Source organism: Zonotrichia albicollis, chromosome Z (genome assembly GCF_047830755.1).
Source record: "Zonotrichia albicollis isolate bZonAlb1 chromosome Z, bZonAlb1.hap1, whole genome shotgun sequence".
Classification (NCBI taxonomy): domain Eukaryota; kingdom Metazoa; phylum Chordata; class Aves; order Passeriformes; family Passerellidae; genus Zonotrichia; species Zonotrichia albicollis.
Genome location: NC_133860.1, coordinates 66942240 through 66963177, shown reverse-complemented (window position 1 = coordinate 66963177; position 20938 = coordinate 66942240). Strand labels below are relative to the sequence as shown.

Sequence of the window (20938 nt, the reverse complement as noted above, 5' to 3'; positions counted from 1 at the left end):
GCTCTGATCCTCTGATATGTTATGGACAAAGATGTCTGTATTTATATTCATTTATACATAGATACATAAATTGTATTTACATACAAATTCAGTAGCAACATTAGCACAATGATGATTATTTCAGTGTTTCTATGAATGAGATATATGATCCATTTATTGAACTCTCTATTGATATGTTAGCCCTTATTATACAGAGCTAAAATATCTTGAGCAGCATAAATGACTTAGAAGAAATAATGTATTAAACATACCCATGATAAATTTTTTCTAAACATTTATTAAAAGATGAATTGTTATGACAATCATTAGTTTCCAGGTGTCAAAACATTAGACTTGCAGCCTTAAACATAGTTTCAAATAGCAAATACTGCAGTTTCTCAAAAATTTCACAAGAGAATAAAAGCCAATTTTCTATTACAATGTCTTCCCCAAGATTCATTTATTTTTAAAAAAATAATAAATAAAAATAATATCACATAGAAGGAAAAATCTGACCTATTTGAAATAAGGGATCAAATTTTCATCAGCTTTCGTAGTCTGTCTTCTAATAAAAAAAAAGATATTGGACAATATAGTGGCGAATAAAAAAGTTGGTTTATTCTTGGAGGTATAAACAATATTTAATTAGAGAAGGTTTTAATGGGGAAACAGGTTGAAGAAACAGCAAGTTTTAAAATATTATTCATATTTTCCAAAAGAAAAAAAACTTTATATTTCAAGTGTTATAGAATGACAATTATTTATTTTCATTTAATGTCACATTTTTGTCAAAATATGAAAAATTCAAAGAAGTGAAATAGTTTTCCCCCTTTACTTCACATTTACATTTTGACTTCTTCCAGTTTCAATACAAAATAAGATTTTTTTTTTCCGTTATTTTTTCCCAGCTGGTAGGAACATTATAATATTTAAAGATAGTCATACAGCAGAAAAGATATTTTATAAAAAATTTAAACTTGAAGTCAAGACTTCAAGGATTAATGCCAAAAGTTTTACATCCAGAGGAATTGAATAAAAGGAAGGCAATGTTTTTAATATTGATAATGGCTAATCATTGAGACTATACATATAAAAGGTAGTTATATAATATATATATAATATATAATATATAATATATATAATATATATAATATATATAATATATATAATATATATTATATATATATAATATATATAATATATAATATTTTTTATTATAGAACTCTTCAAATGAAATTAATTTCTGTGCATTACCCAGTTGAAAAATAACCACACACAACTTTGTTCAAGTGGTGCAGAGCATTAGATTGTATGATCCGATATTGCATGTGGTTAAACGCTTTAAACACTTTGAACATTTTCAGAGATTTAATGTCCACACAGGCTTGAGTTTTTATTTCCTGAAGAGGAGAGGGTCTGTGCCTACCTTTGCTTTACATAATTATGTTCTTTCCACTGTGTGGCTTTGTTCTTGTTAGTGGATGTCAAGAAGCAGCAGTTTGGCTCTACCAGCCATCTTGAATCCTGTGAGGCGACCAACACAAGACATGAACTGAGACCTAGAGTCAGGAACTTACCTTTGGTTGCTGGAGCTTGGCCGAAGCATTTCCCTTCAGAAATCACTTCTTGTAAAGAAAACATCTTGTAAAGAAAACATCTCAGCGGAGCAGTGAGCTAACGGGAAAATACTACCCAGGGCTCTAGAGCCTCCACCCTAGTTTATCCTGCAAGAGAGGCATGCTGTCCCAAGATGCATCTTTCCCTCGTTTAACAACTTGCAGCTCTAACATTTCCCTGCCTGTCAGCAGCCCATTCTGAAGAAAGCATGAAATGGGAGACTTCTGTACATTGCAGGTTTCTGGAAGACCTTCCTTCCCAGCACTTCCCCAAGTATCTGAGTGCACAGCACAACCAGAAAATGTGCACAGCAGAGGATTTTGCACAGCACAATCAGAAAATGCATTTTGTTCAGATGTGACCTGGTGAGACAAGGATAATGGTCTTCTTGCTACAGGTCAATCCGATATATTTATCTTTTATTATCTTACATATTTTAATCTTTCCTGGCTCCTAAAAGAGATAAAAAGACTAAAAAATTTAGAAGTCAGTAAAATGTTTCCATGCAATTTGCATCTTACCTTCCATGCTTAAGTACCTTCTTATTCTGAGGAAAAGCACACTGAAGAATAATCACATAAAATAGTTGTTATCTTGCAGCTCATGAAAAGAAAACATTTCATGTGAATGATAACTCTCAGTAAAAAAGTAAGAAAAATAAAAAGAAGCAATGAGTAGAATGATCTGAAAGGTTTTTTTCCTGATAGTCATTTAAATGCTGAATATTGCTTAAAAACTGCCTGTAAAAACAGAATAGGATTACAATTGTGATTTCTTAAACCAAGTATTTATAAACAGAGATTGCATTGACTACAATGCATTCTGATATTCATCTCTCAGTATCTTAAGTTGCAAAAAGACAATATTAGGTTATTATACATTTTGGGGACTGTAAGAATTCAGATAGTTCTATTAAGAACCCACAGATGGCATGAGGTTTTGATTTTGCTTGCAAACGTGTACCCTCCATTATAAAATTTCCAGAAAAGAGATATAAATGTACTTTTGATATAATTATTTTGCTGTATTTAATTAATATAGAAACAATTGTCAAATAGGAATTCAAAAGAGAAATATGAACATAAAATTTTCTCTTTTAATATTTTTAAAAATATTTAAAAAAAACCTATTTTAGAAGTAAGAATGGGCTTGAAAATTTAGAGAATATTTCATTAAATGGTGTATGAATTATTTTATGAACATATTGAATACAAACTTCTCTCTCCACAGGAAAAAAAAAAGAAAAAAAAAGAAAAAAAAAAAACCCAAAACCTAAACTAATAAAAATCACTGGAGAAATGTAAAAATAAGCTCTTAAGAGAGAACTTGGCTTCAAGATAAATTTTTGATGCTATCATTTTCATTTTAGTGCTGCTGTTGATACAGTTTCAAAGAGTTGCAAATATCTATGTGTTTGTACCATATGAAAAATGAGCTGTCACCTGGAGAAAGAACTCAGAATAATTTAGGATATGCTTAAATAAAGTTTAATTCAATATTTAAAATATTTCCACATGATCTTCCCATAATATTATTGAAAACACAAAAGGAATTTTCAAACATGACATTTTGATTAAGGTTGATTTACTTATTTCCAGAATGACATTTAGTTTATTTTAATCATCTCAAGACTGGTTATGAAGGAAAGTAGGTGCATGTGTGTAAATCAAAATTCTCAGTAAGATGTATAGGGCATAAAATACTTAGCATACTTAGCAGAATTAGCAGTAACACCAGCTAAATAAGCAGTATATGTCCTTCCATATAATGGAAGGTATGCTTCTGTCCTCGAAGACAAAAGCATGTAGATAACTCCTAAGAATTGCATCATCAGGAAAGGGGAAGGTAGTCTTGGTTTTATTTCCTGGAATGCCATACTGGCATGTTTATAAGTGCGCTGTTGATGTCATATAGCAGTGATTATTAAGCAACTTCTAAATAAAAGGACAAAAATTTCAATGATTCCCCATTTTTTTTAATGTCCTTTGCAGCGCGGGCGTGGCCTTTAATCAGGTGTCTGGTTGGCAGGAGGGCGGCCAACACCCAACTGCGAATGTCTGGGCACCCCTCGGCGTCAGAAGGCTTCGGGCTGTGCTCACTGCAGACGGAATCGCTGCTGGCCGACGAGAGTAAAGAGTCCGGACACTCACTGGGGACTTGTCAGATTTATTGTAGAACCCAACATGTCAACCAGGGAGTGACAACCTGGCTGGTATCTAACAGGCGTCAGCCAGTGAGTGACAAACACCCAGATGTTGAACCTAACGTGTCTGCCAGTGAGTGACCAGGAACAAAGGGTGCAACAGGGTTATGAAGGGGAGGAGGGAATCTCAGGGAGGGGTTTACAAAGGACCAGTAGGGGAAGGTAGGAGAGTGCACTTAACATAATAGGCACTGGGGAGAAACCAATAGTTACATTATAAGGGCGGGGCCCCAGAGCCACAGCCAATCATAACTCCTAGGTAGAAGAAGATTCTGGCAAACTAGGAGGAGTGGGGAGTGATTGACTGGGCCCAGGGAGGATAACATGTTCCCATATAAGGAAACACAGGGGAGGGGAAATCATATAACAGAGAGGATAGACATAAACTGTGGCGGGAGTAACCAAGGTAACCCAATGACAGACAATACCATGGCGGGAAGAACTGGTGAGGGCAGAATCACTACAGAAAATGGGAGAGTGATACAGAAAATAGGGGAGTAATTAAATAAACTAACAGAACACACTACAACAGTCCTTTATAAGATATATGCATATTCCTTTTTTTATCCTTTTTGGAGAAAAATTCTGCTAAAATCTTAACATTTTCAAAAGCCATATTAAATTACAATTACATTAATTAAATAAATAAATAAAATTTAATTAAATTAATTAATTAAATAAAATTAATTTAATTTTTAAAATTTAATTAAATAAAATTACACATAAACATTCTAAACTGAAACCTTTTTTAAGAACATAGGGGTCAAACTGAAAAAGATTCAAGTCCTGATTTTAATACAAGTCTGTGAGACTTGATTGAGTGTAACACACTTGACAGTTTTGAAAAAGAGTAATTGCTTCTTCTACTAATTTTTCAGTGGAAACATCTCTGCAGTCCACAAATGCAACTTTTCACCAAAATTTTCTTGATCATGAGGACTGTAATAATGAGCACTGGGACAATACTGAAAAGAAGACTGAGACTGTCATTTTCCAAATTGAAAGTATGAAATGATCATTGGTCATTTCAAGTTGACAATACAGGAAATCATCCCATCCTGTTAGTTTTCTTACTTTTAGTACTATTCAGAATGCAAGATTTTTCTGTCTGATCTGCTTATCTTCTCATATCATAATATTGTGACTTAATAATCCCAACAAAATTATCAAAACCAACACACCTCCCCAACCGAGACCGAACATTAAAATTAAGGAAGCATTTTACAAACTCCACATTGTAGGCAGCAATATCTCATAACAAGAGATCACTGTTATTTGTCTTTTGATAGGTGGTTTACAATTTCTCAGCTAGAACTTTGGTGAAACATATGTGCTGCAAACCTGGCAGTGTTTCAACCCATTGTAATATGCTCTTTTTAAAAGAAGGCACTCTGTCATTGATGCATAATGAGGAAGTCTGACTGCTTGACCACATTTAAATACTGTGACAGCTCCCCTAGAAGTGAATTTCTTGTTGTAACACTATCAAGGTGTTGATGCAAACTGTCATGGAACTGTATAATCAGTTATGATGTTAACAACACCGAGAGCAACCAGTGTGTCTTCTGTCTATTCCCTCCAGAGTATCTACACAGGCAGCTCAGAAGGGCTAGAAGTTTCTCTGGCAATTTGGGGCATTGTGACAGTGACAGTGCAGCCTGACATTCAGAGTATGGGGAGGGGAGAATGTGGGATCAGAGCACTGGCACACACAGGGCTGGAGCAGGGTATTTGTTAAAACGAGCATTGTGACAGATCATTTGCCAGCTTGGAAATCAAGGCAACTCTTATTTAATATAAAAGAAGGGACAGGTGAGGAGAAGGGGCAAACAATACTCTTAACATTTTGTTCAAATTATTCTTCCCATTTATCAGGCCTTATCCTTTATATTAGACTGATAATGGAGCATCAGACTGTTAATGACTGCAAAAATTTAATATCAAAGCAAAGCATACAGTCTTCTGGGCCAGCAGAGTTTTGTGACGATATATGCAGAAGGAAATCAGTCTTCCAAACTTCGTTTACTGAACACCCATGAAAATGGCCATTTAGAGGCCTCATAAGGGAAATCAAACAGCTATTTCGAACTTCATTTTGCTCAGGATCTCATTGTCTTTGTGATTTTAACAATGTGACTGTAGCTCTGAAATGCCTCTGGTAATGAATACTACCTTTAGTTTCTTACTGAAGAGATATTGTTAACTGAAAACATACAGTTAAGTAAATTTTCTTCAAAAGATTGAATAAAGCAGAAATAATTATTTTTATGAACTCTTAATATATCTTCTTAGAGTGATGCATTGTTTCATTTTCCTAAAGTAGAATTTAGCTTTTTTTTCAAGGACTTTGTCACTTGGGCACAGTACTCTTATTAATCAAAGCATAACATGAAGTATACATAATTGGCAGCTATGAAATACGACTTTGCTTCAAATAACTTTTGCATTACTTGTTCAACTTTTTAACTGATCTTTTCAACGCCACCAGAAAACCACCTGGTTGTGTAATTTAGCATGTAAGGGACTACTAAACATTTTCTCTGCTCAGTGCAAGAGAATATTAGACCAGATTGCTGAGTGCTGTGTCCACCTCAAACTGCAGAGACACCACAATTTCTCCAGTGTTCCACTCCTGTACTTGACCACTCTTCTGCTGAAAATAAAAAGAAACAAATGCAAACAACATCTCCTCACAATTTCTTAAATATCAACTTATACATATTGACACTTGTTCTATTGCTCTGTATCACCAAAAATAATTTGATTTAATTTCCTCTGTACCCTACCCCTATATCCACATGTATTCCACTGTACACACCACAAGTAATGAAGTCTACCCTGCCCCTCATCTTCCCCAGGTCATACAAGCCCATTACTCTCCATGTCTCCCTTCATGTCCAGTACACTGCCATGGTAACCCTCCACTGGACTAATTCCTGTACGTCAGGGTCTATCCTGTGCCAGGGCGTCAAGCCTGGACTATCAGGACAGTCTTACCAATGCCTAACAATGGCTCAGGGTTCTTCTCCTTGGTGGTGAAGCCCCAAGTTCAGAGGCTGTTTAACTACTTGTGTTCACTGCTATGTCCTGATAAATTGCTGGTCCCAGGCTCCCAGCAGTTTAGAATTGGGAACTTGGGATGGGAATTCAATTATCAGCCTCAGCTTATCCTGTTTCAGGGGTGAGCTCAGCTCTCTTCAGTGCCTTTGCTTCTAAGGGAACATTTCCTCTTCCTCTAAGGGCAGTTTCCAAGCAAGTATTTGAGCAGGTCAAAAGACAGCTCATCTCAAAATCAAGGTGGTTGCCTTTGTGAAATACTGCTGTTTGTCTTGGTCACATCTTTCAGGTTATATTTCTCCAGAGCCCTTCAGTTACCACAGTCAAGTCTGCCTTCAACCTCCATACATTCAGCAGCTTCAACAGAACATCTTACCTGGCTGATCTGTCAGTCATCTGGGTCAATAGTTTGACCTCGAGTTGCTTGCATTAGTCTGCCTCTGCATCACTGGGGCAGTGCTGTCCCCTGACCCTTATCCACAGGCTAACCTTTCTCAGGTAGTAAGTTCCATGCTTCTGATCTAGCCCTTTGCATAGATCTCCCCTTCTCTGTCCTTGATAACCCTGCAATTCCAGCAGCACCTGTACCTCTGCACTGTATCTCTGCAGGTGTGAGAGTGCTACCCTCGTGTCACTCTCATCCCTCTGAAGTCACAGCTCACTTACTCTGCACGCATGGCTGCTGCCCTCCTCTCATCCCCAGAGCTCCCATTTGTGTGTAAACATTTGAGATGGGTCCTGGGTTGTGCAGCCTTTGCAGTTGATGCATGACAGCCCTCTGATCATGGTGTCTCCTGGACACATTAGCACTCTTACATAGTTCTCCTCTGCAGGAACTCCCCTCCCACATTTCCATCCCTCTTGAAAAGATCAGTGAGTTTGATTACAAATATAGCCTTGCACAACATTGTCAGATGTACCCCATTCTTTTGCAGTACCATTTCAGTAAGAAAAACTTTGCATATTAGTAAGGCAGGAGACATAAATCACAATGCTGGCATTTTAAGCCATCCTCTCTCCCCTAACAGAATGTTTGTGCTTCCACATACATATTTTTTATCAAGAATGAATCCTTCCTGCAAATAACCAAATGCCTTAAGTGCTGAGGATAAAACCTACTTATGCCTAGATTATTTTCAGAGCCTAAAATCCCTTTATAAATCTAATCCATGACATCCAGAGTTCCCTTTTCTGTAATGTTTCAGTTGGAAAGCTGGCAGTAAGAGGACTTCCATGTCTCATAAACATTGCATTATTTGGATTCTCTGATAAGGTTACAATGGAAGAAGGATAATGAAAGCAAAATAAGTTTAAAGTTTGGAACCCATTTTGAATGCATTAATTCTAATAACTAACTTACTAAATTTAATCACTAGTAAACAAACTGTTTTTTAAATAAAATTATATTACTGCCTTTTTCAAATCTAGGATTTCCCTCACAAGTGATTACCTAAGATGCAGAGAACAACAGTTTATTTTTCAGATCCCATGTTAAACTTGATGGGCTACTGATTAGAAAGATTACTCATTGATCAGTATTATGATTAAATTTCCTAGATGTCATTAACGGAAAAAAAAGAGGTAATGCACCAGGCTATGCGAAGCTAATCTTTAGGGAAATGTTTCTGACAGTAACGGCACTTTAAAATATGTTACCATTACTAATAAGGAAAACATACTGTTTTTCCTAAAGATAGCAAATTTGCATCTAAAGAGCTTCAGTAGTTTTCTTAGATACTCAGAATTTTTTAGTGAGACAAAATATCTGCCTCTGTTACATGAAGGTTTGAAAAACCCCCAAACATTACACTAATTGTATGGAGTGGAAAGCCTCAGGCATATTTAACATGAAGTTCTTGTTTACCTGTCATGTCAGCAGGAACACAAAAGCTCAACTCAATGAACCACTGTAAAATCTTACCTTTGATGTTGTTACATTGAGTTAAATACAATAAACAAGAAAGATATTGCTTTTTTTTTAATAACAGTCAAGTTATATTTCAGTACTTCTTAAGATATAACTGAAATAAGAACAGATGAGATTTACTTGTGGTTTAACCCTAGACAACAACTAAGCACTCCGCTCTCTCAGTCTTACCCAGCGACAGGGGGGAGTAAAAGTGAGGAAATCATGGGCTGAGACAGGGACAGTTTAATAGGTAAAACAAACTTTACAGTCTCAAGCAAAGCAAATCATAGGCAGGCATCAGATGTTCAGACATCCTGAGGAAAGCAGGGCCCCATGCTTATTAGTGATTTGGGCAAACAAGCACCATCTCTGTGCCCCTCCCTTCCTTCTTCCCTACCAGCTTTCTATGCTGAGTGTGATGCCTCAAAGGGTGAAATCCCTTGGGTCAGTGGGGGTCAGCTGTCCCAGCTGTGTCCCCTCCCAGCTCCCTGCACACCCTCAGCTCCTCACTGGTGGGGTGGTGAGGAGAAGCCAAAGCTTTGGCTCTGTGTTATCCCTACTCAGCAATAACAAAAACAGCCCTGTGTTATCAGCCCTGTTTTCAAGCATGAATCCAAAACACAGCCCCATAATAGCTACTATTACCTGAACAGAAATTACCTCAGGAGAAATTAACTCAAAACTAGCACAGATATGCAAGATAACAAAAGGGAAAATGCTTCTCATGGTAAGACTGGATTTTAAGATTACACACATTTTGGCTTCAGTAAATCTTGGGCACAAAGCTATGATTTATCAGAGATTTTTTTTGCATTCTTGGGCCTGTATTGGGCCAATATAAAACCAGTATAGTAAGTATGATAGAAACACAATTGAAAACTTCAGAATGTGGTTAGAGTATACCTTAGAATTAATTTTTTATCTCAAGGTAGCCTTCCATTTTTCTCTCATTTTGTTGAAAATGTCTCGTTTTTACTGGGATGAAATGTCTGAATTACATGCCAGATCATTTAGCAGCAGCTAATATTTCAAGCTATTATTTGTTCTTCTGTTCTAGATTAACAACATAGCTGAAGTACAAGTCAAAGAAAAGTTAGGAAATTTCTAAGTTTAAAAAATTAAATGCACATTTCATAATAACTGAAGATCTGGAAAAAAGTGTATCACACACTTTTTAGTTAAGAGAGATTTTTTTTGTTTGTACACTGACTCAGAGAGAGCAGTAAGCATCTACAGAGAAACAACAGTTTCCAGCCTGTAAATGTGGTTGGTTACTTACTTCATGAGTATCCCAGGATGGAAAGAAATATTGTTTTTGCCTCATCCAATTCAAAGATCAACAGTATAATTTCCTTTGGTAAATTCCTACCTGGAAAACAATGAAGGAGAACAGTGCCCAGGACTATTTAATTAAAGCATACAAACCAAAGACCTTTTAAGAAAGTCAACTGAATAAATGGATTACTGAGCTTATTTAGTACTCTAAAATATAATGATTAAATTTTTTCCAAAACAAAATCATATTCAGAAGTCTTTTGAAAAGAAAGAACACATACTTAAATTCTGTATATATACGTGCATTTAATTTCATTTTCCTTTAAAAATAATGTGTAGCTAGAAAAATCCATTCACTGAACAAGATTGCTTAGACTTGAGCTTTATTGCATCTCAAGCAAGAACCTACACATATTTCAATGAAGAAAACACCTTCTTCTCCCTATTCTTCTGACAATTTGTATTTGAGAAGCCCATTAACAGAGTTTATGACTTCCAAAACATAATTTCCATAGCTTTTGGGTTTTTTTTATAATCTAGACCACATGTAGGTCCTATACCCTCCCTAGAAGGAAGCAATTGCTTTCTGCATCTGCCTAGAAGTCTCATGTCTTTGAAATACATCAGAAATGCAAAGTCCCTCTGTCTAGTCAAAGGAGAGAGAGGAATATGGAGTCCTTAACAAATACAATTTTTTAATAAATATTGCTCAAAAGAGCATCTTGGTCAAGCACAATCTAATAATTGTGACTTACATTATGGAGAACAGAATAAGCATATTAAATTCTTCTAATAATATTAAAGAATAAAAAAATAATTGTACATAATACCTGCTTATATTTTTTACAGTTTACATTTTGCATTTTAAACACCTCTTACTTTCCCTGGAGATTTTTAATAAGCCTATGAAAGGTAAGAGATTTGTGTTTGTCTTCCCATAGTATAAAATATAAAACAAATGGGTTTGAAAAAATGATTTTTAATTATTTTTGAACTAAGTAGCTTAATGTATTAAAATCTGTTTTATCTCAGTTCATTACTTATGCCCATTAATCCTATAATTGCAGATATACTCTTACAGAAGTCTCATTGAAATACGACTTTATTTAAATCCTCCCTTTTTTAGAAGAAGCTTACAAAAATACAACATATGTGATTTTTTATTTACAAGATAAGCTCAGTAAGTAACAGTTATACTAAGTTTATAGCTTTTTATTTGGAATTACTTATATTGGCCTACAGCTATATTGCCTATATATATTACTTTAATAACTGTCCAAGTCCTAGAAGGAAGAACTATGGTTCTCAATCACATAACAGAATAGAGAGAAAGAGAAAACCCTTTATTCAAAAAAGAACTGAACTTGTGTCACAAAAAAAGATTTCCAAACTCCTCAACAATACTACAATTTTAGGCCCATGATGTGATTCTTGGGTGTGTCATACTTCAGGACCAGGAATTAGACTTGGTGATTCTTGCAGGTCCCTTCCAAACCAGCATTTTTTATGATTCCATCCCTCTTTCTGCTTTACTGCTCTGTCCTCAAATGATTATGGAAAAGTTTGATAAGAATGGTTAGTACTGTGGCAACTAGTATCATTTTGTGTACACTCCTTTAGCCAGTTTCATGTTTCTGGGGTTTTGTTGTTGCTGCTGGTTTTGTCTGTTTGTTTGTTTGTTTTTCTTTTGGTTTAGTTTGAATTGTTTTCCTACATTACTACATGCATGTGAACTGGTATAAACACAGTAAATTCCCACATTTTCAAGCATTTCAGCAATTTACAACACCAAATTGAAATTTGGAAAGCTTGAAAACACTGCAAATCTACAAATATTAAAAGTGATCTTTCCCACAGTTACCTTAATGACAACGTCCTAATGGCCTCCCACAGCTGAGGCACATGATATTTGTGTCAGCATGTCTATGTTTAGAGAGTGTACACATGAGCAGATTTCTAATAAGAGGCTAAAACTTTATGAAAAAAATTGTATTAACTGGGATAGTGTCTGTAGCTTTTTGAATGGCCTATTTGGCTTTAGAATGAATCATTCTTCTGAAACACATGTTGTACTTTTTCTATTTAGAGTTTCTCTCTGAAACATATTTACTCAAGGAAAAATTGTGACCTCAAAAAGTAGAGACAGAGACCAGTTTCAAGAAGCATCAATGGTACTCTGAGAGAGAAATCTACATGAAAAGGGTGGAAATTCAGTGCAATTATGGTCAATATGTATAAAAAATCAAGATATATATATATATATTCTGTAATGAAAATAAATTTCTATTTTATAAATCTCAGGCAAGAAAGGCTTGCTCCCTACATCATCATAAGAGGATATATATATATATATATATATATATATATATATATATATATATATATGATCCAGACTCTTGAACCTGAACAGAATAATAGTATCAATGTAGATGACATAAAAATTGATAATATTTTGTTAAACTGTTATAAGAACTTTGTAAAAGTTAGTGACTACGGTTTCCATGGAGGAGATAGATTTATTTTCAGTGAGGCAAAATTTGTTATACCTGACTAAAGACAAAGGTACAGAATCTACTAGAAAAAAATTTGCAGCCATTAAGTGCTCAAAGCACAGGCAGTGTTCCAGGACATGATAGGCTGCTGAGAAAGATTTATAAAAAACCTTGTATCATTTTGCCTAATTTTGCATTTTTATTAATTTCACAATCTTCTGGATGCTAATTAAATGAACTAGGAGTTTCCCATGTGCTACAAATTGTGTCCAGGATGACTCAAAAGCTGACACAAATTTCTCAGAGCTCACATGCATTATGAACAATTCTACACTGTTTGTGAACCACTGAAGTCTTGATGTCAGGCATTGTCTTCTGATTTTGCTCATTTTAAAATATTAAATGTACAAGTAGCTGAAGTGCCAGTTCAGTACACATAATTCTTTGTCCAAATTTCTGTCCGAAGTTTCAACAGATGGATCATTCTCCCTGCATCTTCCTGGCTCCGTATTCCACCCTTGCAGGTTGTACCTGCAAAAACATTTGCTATTTTTCCAGTAAAGCAGAAGATTGCACAAAAATAAATATTTTCAAACAAGTCAGGATGCCTAAAAGTCAAAGACATCTGAAATTGTCCCTAAACATTATTTGAGTAAGTTTGAAACTCATTCTGAAGTTAAAATTCATGGGAATGTATAAGTTATGTGCTACAACAAAATTCCATGAAAGAACAGTTTGTCTACCTGCTCAAAGACTCTTATCCTGCCTAGATATAAGGAGTTTGACTCCTTAGATAAGATATAAGGAGTGTGACTATAGAACATACCCTAAAATATGCCAAACCCCAGAAATCAGAATATATTTGCTTTACAGTTCCAGTTTGTTTTAGAGACATAACTGACTTCACAAATGTGAGCTGTATGTCCATATCCAGACAAATAAATGGACATATACTAATTGTATTTGCATTAGGGATGATAGTGAGAAATAGGAAGTAATATGAGGTGAACTTCTATTTTTCATATGCTTCAGATATTTTTGCGTATTCTCCCACAATTAATAAAATTGCTTTCATATTGAGACTGCAAATTCATTGCTTTTTAATTCTTTCTTTTGTGCTAGTCCATATCAGGTAATTTTATTCAATACCCAGTCCCACACTAGAATCTGGATATATCTTTCAGTGGGAACTGGCTTTATATGGATTTCATCCGCTCCCTCCCTGAGCTGCTCTGTCTTTCATTACTTTCTTTTTGTTATATACTAGCACATGCTAGGTTACTTACTTTCTTCTTGTTTTTATTTCTTTCCACAGCTTCACAGACTGAGATGTTTTAGAGAATTCTGTAAAGGGTAGAAAAAGGTAGAAAAATGTACTTACCTGGTATTACTACTCCTCCTGAGGACATGGTGGGATGAACTCATCACCGCAAGATGATAGGAAAGATGTCTGGGGATACAGCAAAACTTGTTTAATTAAAATTTCCCACCGGCAAATGGGAAAATGGAAGTGAAATGCCAATAAAATCTATTCTGTGTGCCGACATCTGTCTCAATAATTGACAAAGACAGAAAAAAAAGTAATGATTTGGGCAGGTAATGTTGCATTTCTATCAAACAGTTTCCCAAAGAGATTTCTGAGAATTGCCAAAGGAGATTAAAATTTACCTCTCCCATCAGAGACTCTCTAAGTTTCTGTAATCTCTGTGGTAGGCCTCTTTTGCAGCAAAATAGTTGAATACTGCCTGAGAAGGTTCACTTCTCTAACTAGGGGGAGGACTGAAATCTTTAATGCAAAAAGTCCCAACTACTTGTTTTTTGAAGAAGCATGTGTTACAATACTAGAGAAATGAAAAAAAAATTGTATCAAGAGTAGAATGCATAGGGGGTTCTATTTTCACCTCTTCTCATATCTCAAAAGTATGTAGATGAATGTGAAAAAATGTGTTCTCTTCATAAATTCCTGGTTTTCTCTTCCTTTTAACAAGTCCAGGCTGATAGAATAAATTCAGAATGTAAAACTCAGAATGGCTCTTGCAGGTCACAGACTCCAAATTCAGAACTGGGGAGGCTTCTGAAAAACAGTTAATGGAATAATCACTCTAATCTGTCAGTTAAAGAATTGCTGTGAAAAGGTCTAGGAAATATCTGGTGACTCAGATCAGCTGAAGATTCATGCCATATGGGCAACTTGTTTCAGAATTTTTCTCCATGATCTTGTAATCCATGTACCTTAAGGGACCTTCTCTGAATCTTAGAAGAATAAGCTAGGATTTGAAGATAATCTTTTTATTAAGAAATCTTTTTCATGAGCATAGCCATTAAGGGAAAAAGTGAGTTCATGAAGCAATGATATATTATGAATCAAATTAATTAACATGATGAAACCATAATCCTTTAATCATTAACACTGTTCTGAGTTTTATTTACTTATTAGAACATACAGACTGATTTAAAACCTGATATGAAAACAAAAAAAAGCAGACATGCACAGCTTAAAACAAATCTATCTGAAGTTGGCAGAATTAGATCTTGATCATAAAGTAATAGAGTCACTAAAGGTGGAAAAGTCCTCCAAAATCATGGAGTCAACATTTGGCTGATGACGACCATGCTAACTAAACCATAGCACTAAGTGCTGTGACCAACCACCTTCAGGGATGGTGGCTCCACCACTTCCCTGGGCAATTTATTCCCAGGCTTAACCACATCTTCAGTAAAGAAATTCCTCTTGATGTTCAACCTTAGTCTCCCAAGGCACCACTTGAGGCCATGTCCTCTTATCATGTCAGTAGTTGCCTAGGAGAAGAGCCTGATAAGCACCTGGCTAGAACCCCCTTTCAGGGAATAAAAGAGGGTGATAAGGTCTCCTCTGAGACTCCTTTTGTCCAGAACAAACATTCCAGCTCCCTCAGCTGCTCTTTGTATGACGTTTTCTCTATACCCATTACCAACTCTGTATTGTACTCTGGATATGCAGCAGCTCATCAATGTCTTTCTCGCAGTCAGGGTCCCAAACTGATCATAGGACTCAAGGTGTGGCTTCAGAGTAGTGTGCAGAGGGGACAATCACTGCCCTAGTCCTGCTGGTCACACTATTGCTGATACAGGCCAGGATGTCATTTGCCTTCTGGCCACCCCCACTGCTGGCTCATGCTCAGCCCTTGTTAAACAGCACACCTAGGTCCTTTTCTCCCTGGCTGCTCTCCTGCCCCTCTTCCCCCAGCCTGGAGCACTGCGCAAGGTTGTTGTGACTCAGGGGAAGGATTGGATGCTTGGCCTTATTGAACCTCACGCCTTTGCCCTTGGCCCATTGATCCAGCCTGTCCAGATCCCTCTGCAGAGCCTTCCTGCCCTCCATCAGATCAACACATCCACTAAATTTAGTGTAATCTGTGAAACTATTGAGGGTGCACTTTATCCAATTGTCCACATCACCAATAAAGATAATGAACAGCACCTACTCCAACACTGATCCCTTGGGGATATCACTGGTGACTGGCCCCCATCTGGATGCAGCACCATTCACCTCTGTTGCGGTGTGTTGCAATGTCCTGTTTTAAACTTCCGGGTCCCTTCCCAGGTGTGCCTATCCCTTCTCCCTTCCCCCTCGCCCCTTGCTGAGTGTGCCCTGTCAATCAGGCTAACATACCAGCAAGGCGTCGTGTGGTTCGTCGATTTCAAAGGATGCTCCTCAGGCTGGGGGACATTGGCCCATATAGGTGTCCCTAGTCCCTTGAGACCCTGCCCCTTTCACCTGGTTGGTAGCTCACCTGTCCCCTCCCCTTCCCCTGTCCCGGAGCTTAAAAGGTTAATGAGACCATGCGGCCGGTATTCTGTTGGCAGCAGTTGCCCCGGTTCAGACCTCTGTAACCATGGAACAAACATCTGGCAACCCTCCAGCAGAATCCTCTCCTTTCTTCTCTTCACCATCGCCAGAAGCTCTCTCTCCTGAGGTAAACGGAGTCCCTGACAAGCCTGGACTTGCACCAGTGCCCTGCTGCAATCTCCAGCAGCCAAGGTATCTCTGGGGTAAAGCACCACAGAAGCGCCTTTGGCTCAGCAGAGAGGGTCACACTGACCCAGGCACAATCTAACTGGTTATATTGGGATTCATATTCCAATACACCTCCACTCTCTGAGCCTGATTCAGCCAGCGTTTAACCTGGATTAAGTGCACCCATCCAGACCATGAGCTGCCAGCTTTTCTCGGAGGGTTCCATGAGAAGCAGTGTTGAAGTCTTTGATGAAGTCCAGGTAGACTGCATCCTGAGTTCTTCCCTAATCCATCCACTAAACAGAGTGCCTGGTCGTGAAAGGATACCAAGTTGGTTTGGCAGGACCTGTTTTTCTTAAATGCACACTGGCTGAACCTGATTCCTTTGTTGTCTTGTACATGCTGCGATCTCACTCAAGCTGATTTTTTCCATGACCTTTCCATGGACCAAGGTCAGGCTGACAGGAGCCCAGGATCCCCTTCTGACCCTTCTTGTGGATGGACACCATATTGGCCAGTCATCCCAGACCTTCCTGGCTATCCAGGACTGATGAAAAATGATGGAGAGTTGCTTTTTGAATACTTCCACCAGTTCACTCAGTGCCCGTGGGTGAATCCCATCTGGTCCCATGGATTTAGGTCTAATGGCTCACAAACAAGTCACTGACTACTTCCTCCTGGATTACAGGAGGTCAGTGCTGCTCCTGTCTCTGTGTACCCGCTCAGGGTCAGGTTGCTTTAAGGATAACTAGTTTTTCTGTTAAAGACTGAGGCAAAGAAGGCATTTAGTACCTCAGCATTTTTTGCATCCATGATAATGTTTCTCTCCAAATCTAATAAAGGATGAAAGGTTTTCTTTGGACTGCCTTTTGTTCTTATTGTATTTATAAAAACAATTTTGATTTTTAGCTGAGCTTTTGCCATTCTAATTTTCTCTCTACATTGCCTAATGATATCTTTGTACTCTCCCTGAGTTGCATACCCTTCTTCCAAGGATCGTGAACTCTCATTGAAAGCTCCCTAGTCAGTCAGGGTGGTCTACCATGATTTGCCTTTCAGCACATAGGGACAGCCTGCTCCTGCACCCTTTAAATTTCCTACTTACCTTTCCTGAATCCCATTGTTATTAAGGACTCTTTCCCAAGAGATTGTTTTAACTAGTCTCCTGAACATGCCAACATTCGCCCTCTGGCAATGCTAGATACAGTTTGGTTTATCCCTTTCCTTACTTCACCAAGGATTGAAAGCTCTATCATTTCATTGTCACTATGCCCAAGGTATCTTCTGACTGCCACATCTCCACCAGCCCTTCTCTGTTTGTAAACAGCAGATGTAGAAGGACACTGGTCCTACCTGCCATGTCAGGAAAGTCCACAAACTCCAGGGACAGGGCATTCCTAGATTGCCTCCTCTCTGCATTTTTGAGTTTCCAGCAGATACCGTGCAAGTGAAAGCCTCCCAAAAGAGCAAGGACTAGCAATAGTGAAATGTCATCCAAGCTCTTAGAGAGAGGCTGCCCTTTTATCCTGTCTGGGTAGTCTGTAACAGACTCCCCCTGGATGTCTGCCTCATTGGCATTCCCAGGCCCATACCCACCAGCACCCAACCTTATCATCACTGCCCTTGAGCTCTGTAAGTCAAAACTCTCCCTCATGTACAGAGCCACTCCACTGCCTCTGCTTGCCCACTGTCCCTTCAGAAGAGCTCATGACCATCATTGCAGCACTCCAGGCATGGGAGTCATCCCACCATGTTTCCATGATGACAAATACGTTGTAGCTTTCCTGCTGCACAATGGTTTCCCACTCCTCCTGTTTGTTATTCATGTGCATTGGTATAGGCACACTTTAGCTGGGCTGTCCATGACACCCCCAAATCTGGCATGTCACCCCCAGACTCATCTCTGTTGGGCCTGTCCTTATCCACTTTCCCCTTCTAACCCATTTTAAAGCACTCTCAACCAGCTTTGCCTACTCACGCCTGAAATTCTTTTACCCTTTTTAGACAGGCAAACCCTATCTGTCTCCAGCAGGCCTGGTTCTGTATAAATCACCCCATAAATGAAAAAACAAGATTTCAGTTATAACACCAGTCTTTAAACCACGTGTTGATCAAGTGGGTTTCCTGCTCCTTTCAGCAATTCTTCCCTGCTACCAGAGGGGTTGAAGACAACAAAACCTGTGCTCCCCTCTTCAACCAATCCTTCTAGTATCCTGAGTCCTTTTTAAATGCCTTGGAATTTCTCTCCTCAACCTCATCTCTGCTGACCTGTATGGGTAATAATCTGACAGCTGAATCAGCCCAGGAAATCTTCTTGTACCATGTTCTACAGCTGCTCTGGCAAGACTGTCATCATGTCAGCCTTGCTCATTAGAGCTGCTGAATCTTGCCAGGTCTCTCTTGGGCGTCCTTGACTCCAGAAACTCCCTGCCTAGCTCCTTCAGGTGTTCTGCCCCAGAGTTTACACTGTTTGTTGCTGCTATTACTGTTGTTACTATGTACTTCACCAGCTGACTCATCCTAAACAGGAGGATTCTTCAGAAAGGTGATATCTCATTCTTTCTATGCAAGTCTTCAGTTTTCCATTAAGTTCTCATCAGCTACCTATTTGTAGACTTGCTATCAGCCTTTACAGCAAGATTTCAGAAAGCAAACAGAATGCTGGATGCACACCTTGAAATATGTTCAGAACATCTGATTTCTAAGCTGCTCTTTTGCTAACTATTTTTAGTAATGTAAATAAAAGATAGAGCAATAAAATTTAACACTCACAAATATATGGTTGCATTAATGTGACACAGTGCTAGGCTACATTTTGTTTTACTCAGCAGTGCTTATTAGCTTGGCTAATAATCAGACCACCTGCTACTGCATTTGGAGTACTAACTAAGCAAATAAATCTCTGTCTTTCTAAAGTGGGGACAGAGACACACTGCAGACAAACATCAAGCATCTTGCTTTAAATTATAGCTTTTCTAGCTTTCGAGTGATTTTTCGACTTTTTTTTTCAAGACCCTGGACAGTTCTTGATTCCAGGTAACACTGCTCAGCAACAGGAAAATCATCAGTGTCTTATTAACATAATTCTCATGTTAAACACAAAACACAGAGTTGTGCCTGCTCCTGAGAGGAAAATTAACTCTCTCCAAGACGAAAACAGGACTTCTTCTCTATTTTTCTTTTGCTATATAAACTGAGTTATGTGGTTAAGAGAAATATTTATTATTCTGTCAAATTTTGCATCATGCAAATATTTAGACTCACATTTGCTCTAAGACCACTGATAAGAAAATTGAAATAAACCAAGATTAAGCACTGATCCCTACAGTAATCGCACTGTACTGAAGTACTATACTTAAGTATATTTTCTGCTTTAATATATTTACCCTGTAAAATATTAGTATTTATAAACATAATATTCTAATCTAATAAATAAATGTTTTATAAAAGCCTAAGCCTATTATATTATCCATTCTTACATCCATCAGTAAAATTCACTGTGTACATTTGTCATATTCTGGGGCAATAGTACATCTATGCCTACCTTCATTCTCCTTAAAAAAAAAATTCTTACTAGTCCTTCCTGGTTGTTTACCTTTGTACAGTTAAGAAAAGGTATCAAAGAAGAGCTAAATCTCATAGAAATCTGTGCATATAATATATATGGATTGGACCCCAAGTATTGGACTAATTCATAAATTATATAGAAAAGAAGGCAAGAATGTAAAGGTACACATTTGCTGAATTCATCATAGTACTCAGATAAATGAAGATTGAGATCTGTTGTGAAGAATAAAGGAAGAATTTTTGAAAGTCATGACAGTTCAGTAAAAAACAGATTAAATGCAGTATGAAATAATTTTAACTGATTCACATAATTGTGTCTTAACTATCACATTTGCAAATTGGAAAATGCATTTGGGAAAAGAATAGAGATAAAGTGGACAGAAGTATGGAAGAACATACAGGCAAGGAAATATTTAAACCGCCTAAATCTCTTCAGCCTTGAAAAAATGACCACAGAATAATGTATTGGTTTACAAAGAGAACAAAGTATTCAGAAAATAGTCAGGAAAGGATTTCCATGTGAGAAGTAGACATGCATCTTCTAGAATCTGTAGTTGACATGCCTGGAAAAAAATTAAGAATACAATAATATTAGCAATATTTTAATCTGTGGAACTCATTCTCACTAAGTTTGGGACACTGGAGCAAAAATCTCTACAGGAAGTGGTTTTACTAAAAAAACACTTGAGAACATGTCATTACAGCTTGGAGGGCACTGTGAGGAAGTATTCGACAGATTTTCTTGATCTTACACCTTCCATCATGTACATTTACGGACAGAGGATATTAGGTTTCCTGACCTTGAACATCTATTCTTCCATACTTTGTATGGAAAAATCTGC

At 37.4% G+C, this 20938-nt stretch overlaps 1 long non-coding RNA gene across 1 annotated transcript; it reads right to left on the bottom strand.

Annotated features, from left to right (window-relative positions):
* Nucleotides 1-6104: 6104 nt before the first annotated feature.
* Nucleotides 6105-14734, bottom strand: LOC141727151 (uncharacterized). The gene is made up of 3 exons (XR_012578200.1): nt 13914-14734; nt 10045-10134; nt 6105-6452 (listed from the first exon to the last, which is right to left on the bottom strand). It is a non-coding gene; the product is annotated as an uncharacterized LOC141727151 (long non-coding RNA).
* Nucleotides 14735-20938: the final 6204 nt, after the last annotated feature.